Raw genomic sequence first — 8,237 nt, forward strand, 5'->3', positions numbered from 1 at the left:
CAGATGTTAGGGAGCTGTCGTATTGGAAAGGGGACATAGTGTTCCTGCTGTTACAAATGGGGTGTCTTTGATCTACAGGAGTGTGTGGTCTAACATTTACAGAAAGCAGCGTTTGACTGAGACCAGAGCTGCACTGACGCAACTCTTGCTGCCAGCGGTTGCAACAAGCCAGGCTCAAAGCTCCCTTGATCAATGATGGAGCAACGCATAAACACAGTATGTGTTGTTTTGGTCTCAGCGTTTTAACTTATTTTACAAAAAGTGCACCCATAGCCGATTTTAGCGCAGCAGCAGCATGACAAATTGCTAAAGCCAAAACTGGGATGGCTTTCTCAAAAGTATCTTAGTGGTAAGACAGTCGTCATTGTTCCGGTGTAAGCCTCTGTAATGGCCAAAAAAATCTTCCTAAAGTCTGAACACACAGGCAGGAGTCACATCTCTGCAACGAGCAACACCCTGAGTGAACAACCAAGTCCCTTAAATATCCTTTTACTACATATGGTTTTTCACAGACTTTACTCTCTATTAACTATTACTAACTAGATAACCATTCCACACAGAGCCATTTAAAATGAACCTATTATACACACAAAACACAAACTAAATGAGACGTGGAAGGACATGTTTAGCTTGAAAGGCTACTTGAGCATGCTAACAGGCAAACCTTTACTCATCGTTACTTTAGCCACCTTAGCGGCATGGCTGCAGGGATAGTGATCCCATGACTTTGCATCTAGTTCTATTATCAGATTTTATTTTGTCCAATACTTGGTGTTGGACTTAATACTTGCAAAACTACTGTTGTTCCCTCCAGCCTCATCTGTACTCTGTATGTAGTGCTAATAAGCAATTGTTAGCATGCAAACCCCGAGATGATGAACAAGGTAAACATAATACCTGCACATCAGAAGGTCATTGAGAGTATGTTAGCATGCTGACTTTCAATCAATCAATCAATCAAGTTTATTTGTATAGCCCTTTACAATAGCCGAAAGGTACCAAAGTGCTTACAACAAAGCCATAAACAATACATAACACATACAAAACATACAGATTCCATTAAAAGTGCTGTAGTTACGTATGTTAGTGTGAGTTTTGGGTGGTGGTGCCCTGCTGCCTCAGTTTTGGGTGTGGTGTGTTTGCCTGGCTTTTGATTGCTCTGCCCTGTTTGTGGTGTTGTTTGTCCTTCCTTGAATTGGGGGTTTGGTGTGGGGGTGTGGCCTGAGGTGTTTGGTTGTGGGGATGCTGGGCCTGTGCTGTGGAGTTGTTTTTTTAGTGTGGCTCGTTAGTCCCTGCTCTGCGGTGTGGTGCGCGCTGCAGGACATTAAAGCTTCCATGAAATGCATAGAAAGGAGCAGACAGAAGGAGGACACCTAAGAGACAGTATTGCCCTAGTCAGAAGTAAATGCAAATTTAAAAAAGTGGGTCTTAAGTTTCGTTTTAAAAAGGCTGAGGTCAGTAGTGGTGCGGATGTCAGGGGGTAGTTTGTTCCACAGTCTGGGAGCAGCGACGGCAAAAGAACGATCGCCCCACTGTTTAAGTCTTGACCTAGGGACCTCTAACAGAAGCTGACCCGAGGAGCGCAAGGACATTAGCCTAAAGCACCGCTATGTGCAGCCTCCTTGTTCAAACGGAGTGATATAGTCTTGCATTGCCAGACATTCCTCCACAGTGCTGCGGTTGAGAGTCTGGCTAGTCCACACAGCATTCCGGGATGGGAGGAAAATGTGCTCTGGTTTATTGGCATTTCTTTAAACCAATCACAATCGTCATGGACGGCGCTTAGCGCCGGACGGGGCAACAGTGCCGCTGCAAAACAGCATCGGGAAAGACTATCTGTCTGAGAAAACTCAGACTGGACTAGCTAACTGTCTGGATTTACTCTACAGAGATCTGAGGAGCAGATGACCACAGTCCTCATAAATCCAATTTATAATTGAAACACATATAAAGCGGAAGGAAACTGGACATCTCAAAACAGACCTCTGAAAAGAATGACATCCAGCGGAATTTCCGGCAGAACAAGAGCAATCCCAGAAGTGGAACGCCCTGGATATAGACAAGTAGTGATATAGCAAGGCCCAGGCACTGTAATAATACTTATAGTTGGTTGTGGTTGTTAGTTCTCTGGGTTTTGAATTTGTACTGCTTGCGTTCCGAATGCACAGTCACTGGCTGTTCAGTCTAATTGAAAAGAGAGGAAGAATTACTGCGACAAAGCAATGGGACGAGCACATGCATGCACATAACAGGTTCACATTCCCTCACACTCCGACTTTTCAGCCATATAAAAACAATCGTTTATTTTGATTGTTTGCAGCCCAGGTGCTTTGCAGAATATCAATGTGAGTCTCAGCCTCCTCTCTGCTCCTCCTTTCTCCGCGTCACCTGTAAGTGCTTCTAAATCATGGTTCCTGGTGAGAGTCCAAGGCCTGTGACTGGTCAGCGTGAATAGCTTGTGGGGTGAGTAATGCTCCAGGCAGAGGGCCCTCCAACCTCCCATGTTGAAAGAAGCTAAAAGAAGCTGCTCACACACCTTCACTTTCTCATACATTTCAGTATTAATGAGAGCTTGCAAACTCTCCAAGGAGTCATACCACTGTTGCTTCAAGGTGAATTTTTATCAGACTATAATGGTAATTGATTCAACTCGGTTCTGTTCTTTTGTATGGATGCATTCAGTCGGAGAGACTTTTGTCAATGTGAAAGGGAATGAAAGGCACTACATGTCTTTTAGGTTAACATGTACATTGTTTAAGGATAATGTTTTTTGTTACATCACATGTCTGGACTGATTATTTAAAAAACAATGCTTTACACTTCACACACTTACCATATTTTCATCAGGGAACCTGAAACTTAGAGCAAAATCATTATTGCAGTGTAATGCTTGACAAAAAAACAAATAGAAGCAAAAGGAAAGGTAAAACATGAGCTTGAGCTGCAAAAACGCACACTATGGAGCAAACTGGTTACACTTGAGTTAAATAAAGTTACCTTAAAGCCGTCTTCATGTGTGACACAGTCATCCTTGCTGCTCTTGGAGGCCTCAGATACCTTGGTAAGTAGCTCCTCAACAGCGAAAACAGCAGTTTGTCTTCGAAAGTAAAAAGGCAGCAACACCAGTGACAATATTTTGGATTAAAAATGTGCAGAATGCATCCAAACACTTTGCAGGTTTCCCACTGAAGGCATGTGCTACATCTCAAAAGCATGAAAGCTAATGAGGGTTTGTAGAAGAGCAAGCAGACGGGAAGGACAGTTTGTCTTTACCACAGTCTGTGGTCTTTGCTTTGTCTCATAGCTCACACAGACTACGGCATCTCAAAATGTTAAAATAAAGACGTTTTTTTCAAAATGTTGTAAATAGGCGATATTGCGTTGTGGATGCAAAATAATTTCTGTTTTGGAATAAAGTTGCATACACATTAAATGATAAACAAAATAAGATTAAAGATGTTCTGGAGTTTTTCACCAAAAAAGGTATAAACTATTCTGTTTTGAATCATATCTAAACATCCATCATTGAAATATCAAGGACCTGTGATTATTTTTTAATCTAAAAGATTAACAACAAGACACAATATGTCTCCTTCTCTACTGCAAAGCCATTCTCATTAAAAGTTGTGTGTAACAACATTTTCTAAATTTCTAATTAGAAATGACTCAAGTTGTTTTTTGTATTTGAAACAAGACATTTAACATCCAATCACAGTAACACATAAAATAAGACAAAGCAGAGGCAATTTTGAGATGTCCCTGCAATTGTGGTCTCGAGCGGTCTCTTTATCCTAGGCCGAGTAAAAATGTGGTTGATTCTGAGACGAGACCGAGACCTTTTTAAAAGTAGTCTTGAGACGGGTCTTAAGACCAAGATCGAACTCGAGTATTACCACAATGGCGTTAGGTTAACAGTGGACTCCAATAATGACCACCACAGACAAAAAGTAGCAATACTTTCAAACTCTCAAACTACTACTGCAGCACAGTCCTACTTCTCATTATGTTTTAAACTGTGATTGTCTCTCGAAAATACGTTTTTAAATGCACTGCCTCTGAGGGAGCGTCAGATCTTTGAAATAACTGTTAGCCGAGTCTTTTGGATGGTGTATCAATTTAAGGCCAAAATCCCAGCCCTCCCACCCCCTACAAGTGCAACATCAATTGATTTTCCAAGTTGACCCTCAACTGTTTGAGTAATTAAAGCCTTCCCAGAAAACCATTAATGATTCATTCACCATAGTTCCTTATACATTATGTATGTTTCTTGCAGCTATTACAGCCTTGAGAGCATGAAGTCATCCGCTTGAACGGATTCCACATCATAAACAACCTTTCATACGGATACAGTATCATAGTGACAAAAAAGTACCTTCAGTTCACGGGTTCCCATAACAAAATCATTCATATTGCAGCAGCTCTCTTTGCCTTTCCTTAACCGCAACAGAGTTAATGGCGTCTGAAAAGTGGATTTGTGAAAATGAGCTTCTCCACAGGCCTTGGCCTTCAAAGTCAATGTAGCGCCTTTACACCTCTGTAGGATTTGATAAAGCCCACCGGACTCATGTTCAGGCTTTAAGCTAGATAAAAGCTTTTAGTGATCCAACAGCAACTTTCTAATGAGGACATGATCCTGATTTTCATTCCAGCCCCTGACATTTAGCCTCAACAAGCACGAGTCGGTTCCCCAAATATCCTCCTTTCCTCTTAATAGACTTGATAGTCAAATTTAGGAAAAGTGCACATTAAACAAATGCAGCAGTAAAAAAATAATTAAGCTATTAGTACTAAAAAAAAGAGAAAGTCTCTGCAATAATTTTGTAGTATGAACACAGAGGAGATGTGATTACACATGTGATTCAGCAGGGAAAAGGTCTGGGCGAAATAAAAAAAAAAACTGGGAAAGTAGAACATATTTAACGAGAAGTTGTGTTGGTTATAAAATACGGATAAAGCGCATCTCTCCCTGATGGGTGGTCTGACGGCCTCTGACCTCTCTCACATCGTGTCCATTTTACTGCTGATCAAAGCTGACCAGTGTCGTCTGGCACAGGGACAGTTTGCTGTAATGTAGCTAGACGTTTCCTCTGATTAGACCTGAGTGTGTCTGACAGCCATGAAGTGGGTTATAAAAGCCTGTCTCAGCAAACTCATTTACTGCATGCAGTTCATCTCAATGAGTCAGACTCCTTTTATATGTCAAATGTGATATTCTGAGCAGTTTTTTCTCTCTCGATGCCTACCATTTGTTTTTTATATTTCTGGATATATTTTGGGGTATTTTAGAAGATTCTTTTAAGATCTTAGGCACATATTCTGTGTGTAATAAGTATAGAATATCCACACAGCCACCTACAGGTCTTATGGGAGTGAGTCAGAAATGTATGACTTCTGACCACACAATAAGAAATGGAATCATTCGACCACTACACACATGATACACAAGCATGCATGCACAACATGAGAATGTGTAATTTATGTAACAAACTTACTTGTTTTAACCCAAACCATGATCTTTTCCTGAACCTAACGAAGTAGTTTTGTTATTATTTGTCAGTAGAGTAAGTTAGTAGTAACGTTATTTTTGACCAAACACCTTATTATTGATATCGCGGCAATATTTTAGCGTTGACAGTTGGTCAACCCTATGAGATTTTTGATAAATAATCATCAGTAATGTAGCTAAAATGACTAAGTGGGTTAAAGGCAAACAATAGAATAGCTAAACCAGCCTGGTAATTTTGGAAAAAGACATCAATTAAAGGTAATAAAGCCTTGTGTCACATCCAAAATTTAAGACCATATCTAGCCTAATATTGATTTAATAACAACATAATATCGATATATTGCTGAGCCCATCCCTAACACATGAAGTATTGAATTTTGGCCTAGCCGGCTTCTCATAATGAAAGATGAGGTGGTGATCATGCAGAAAACCTCCTATTTCTTGAGTTTGACCTTATGCTGCCGTCATTTGCTAAGTTCAATTTGCGTTCAGTACCGGTGCAGTGGACATACAGTACACCTCAGAGTGTGATTGATTCACGTTCCAGTCATGTAGCAGGTAGGGTTGCATGTGCATGTGTGGCAGAGGTCATCTCATGAACCTCCTCAGCTATTCCTCAAAGTCTCCTCTGACGCGGTGCGGCCATCAATCGACTTTTTGCTGAGCAGGCAAAATGGTTTTACCGATGTACAGCGTCTTACGTGCTGGTGTGACGACTGACATGAAATATTTTGTTGTCAAAGACAAATCTACTGCACTGTGTGTGTGTGTGTGTGTGTGTGTGTGTGTGTGTGTGTGTGTGTGTGTGTGTGTGTGCGTGTGCGTGTGCGTGTGCGTGCGCGTGTTTGTGTGTCACTTGTATTAAAAGGAGGGAGGACCGATGCAGTGCAAGGTCAGCTTCAGGACAATCATTCGTAAACATCACAACATTAATATTGACATCACATTAATATCACAATACAATATATTTCTATAAATGTTGTAAACGTTGTGATATTGATATATGTCAAGATATGGAAAATATACATAGCAACCACAATTACTTGTTTTAGTTAATCTACCAGATGTTAATTTTTTTTTAGGTTTTGTGAAAACGTAACACAAACTAAACAAAACTATGATTGTCTAAAAAAGTAATAAGAACTCCGGGAAATGTGTTTATGTTTATAGCAAGAAAATTGGGGGGAAAAAGTAAAAACTTGACATAAAGAAATGAAATTGAAATTGAAAATGAAAAAGTCCTGAACCAGTATATGGTAAATAAAAAAGTTAGACAAATTCTCTCCAGCAATTATGGCTGTTACTTACTATTATAGTAATAGTGCTTACTATTATATAGTAAGCATGTATGTGCCCCCCCCCCCTCCTCCCCCATAGAAACACTTGAATCAACTGCATTAAACTGAAACCACACTGCTGTGTGGCCATAAAATCTTTGTAGGTTTAGACATCATTCTTAATCAAGTTGGTTACTCTCCACAACATAATCTTAAATTATTTATACTTTTTACTATTTTATTTTTTATATTTTTTATCTGGTGCATGATACAGGCAGCTGACTATCTCATTTCCACATTCAATAACAACTTTTATTTTTTATTTTTTTTAACAGTGCAGTATTACTTGGCAGCGCTGTGTTCAAATTGGACCGGTGCCAGAATAAGAAAGCTCTGTAGCACCCAGGCGTAAGAAGTCATCAGTTGGCAGCTGTCTAGGATGGGAAGAAATGTTGTAAAATTAAAAATAAAAAGCCTCTGTAGTTCACGGGGGGATAAGCAGGCAAGAGTCCCAGAGAATTAGCAAACGTCATAGCTCAAAAGAACATGTTGTTGAAAGCTGTCAAAAGCTGTCACATTTTTTCAGTTTTGTGAGACTGCCGGCCAGATCGGCTGTCTTTACGGGAAAAATGAACATCGCAGGATTTTGTTTTTCATGTGTGAAAGTGACTCCTCTCTGCTAACAAGAAACCTGTTTCGCTGTAACCCTGACAGTGCTCCTTGGCAGTGCTGGCCTGTGGCATGTGGAGCCGTGTGTGTGTGTGTGTGTGTGTGTGTGTGTGTGTGTGTGTGTGTGTGTGTGTGTGTGTGTGTGTGTGTGTGTGTGTGTGTGTGTGTGTGTGTGTGTGTGTGTGTGTGTGTGTGTGTGTGTGTGTGTGTGTGTGTGTGTGTGTGTGTGTGTGTGTGTGTGTGTGCATGCACGTGCGCCGACACGCTAACGAGGTTCCTGCTGGACGTGATGAGGCTGAAGTGGTGTGAAGTGGAATGCGAAGGTGCGGTGATGAAACACACGTTGGCACACTCTCCAGCGCGTGCCACAACAGTAACATGTGCATGAGCTAATTACACACAAAGTGAGTCAGAGAGCATCTTATGCGGAGCTGAAGCCCGCCAGCTGAGGACGGTCACGACATCCACGGAGTCGGAAGGTTGTTTCAGGGTCTGTTGCTTCACTGCGGTACAGGAGCTGGCAGGTGAACAGGACTATAACTTCATTTCCTCAAGATGTTTTTTAGTTACCCTGGTAACTGCTAACTCTGCACAAGTGCACAGTAGCTGGCCAGCTCCTCGGGCTGGGCTGTGGGAGAGCTTGGAGAGTTGAAGGGACTGAGGGTGAGGAGGACGGTTGCAGTGGGAGCTAAGCCACTGTTCTTGCTGGCAGCAGAACTGTATTAGCGGGCCTCGTTTTACTGCAGTGTTCACTTTCTAAGCTCGGGCAGAAGTGAGACATCCTT

At 41.3% G+C, this 8,237-nt stretch overlaps 1 protein-coding gene and 1 long non-coding RNA gene across 3 annotated transcripts in view; both read left to right on the forward strand.

The window, feature by feature from the left end:
- Positions 1–8,237, forward strand: part of dtx1 (deltex 1, E3 ubiquitin ligase) — a 49,675-nt gene that overhangs the window by 12,245 nt on the left and 29,193 nt on the right. The gene's annotated exons all lie outside the window — the stretch shown is intronic.
- Positions 3,274–8,237, forward strand: part of LOC116690013 (uncharacterized) — a 12,440-nt gene continuing 7,476 nt past the window's right edge. The window contains exon 1 of the long non-coding RNA XR_004332135.1: positions 3,274–3,284. This is a non-coding gene — a long non-coding RNA (uncharacterized LOC116690013). The remainder of the gene's footprint in view (positions 3,285–8,237) is intronic.

This window comes from Etheostoma spectabile, chromosome 5 (genome assembly GCF_008692095.1).
Source record: "Etheostoma spectabile isolate EspeVRDwgs_2016 chromosome 5, UIUC_Espe_1.0, whole genome shotgun sequence".
Lineage (NCBI taxonomy): Eukaryota > Metazoa > Chordata > Actinopteri > Perciformes > Percidae > Etheostoma > Etheostoma spectabile.